Below are 206 nucleotides of genomic sequence, written 5' to 3' on the forward strand. Positions count from 1 at the left end.
GAGGCGACGAGGTCCATATATACGAGGCATAGTGTTCAGGAGGTGGCAGATTAATCCAGCCTTCTTGACTCATCAGGGCCTGGCGGGCAACAAGTCAACCATTACTGCAGTCTGAGTCATAAGTAAAATATCTTCTGTTAAACTCTCCGAGGCCAGTGACACTAGGGAATAAATTGTGTCAACATTATTAGTGCTGGTGGCATCCA

Source organism: Ammodytes marinus, assembly GCF_949987685.1.
Source record: "Ammodytes marinus genome assembly, chromosome: 6".
Taxonomy (NCBI): Eukaryota; Metazoa; Chordata; class Actinopteri; order Uranoscopiformes; family Ammodytidae; genus Ammodytes; species Ammodytes marinus.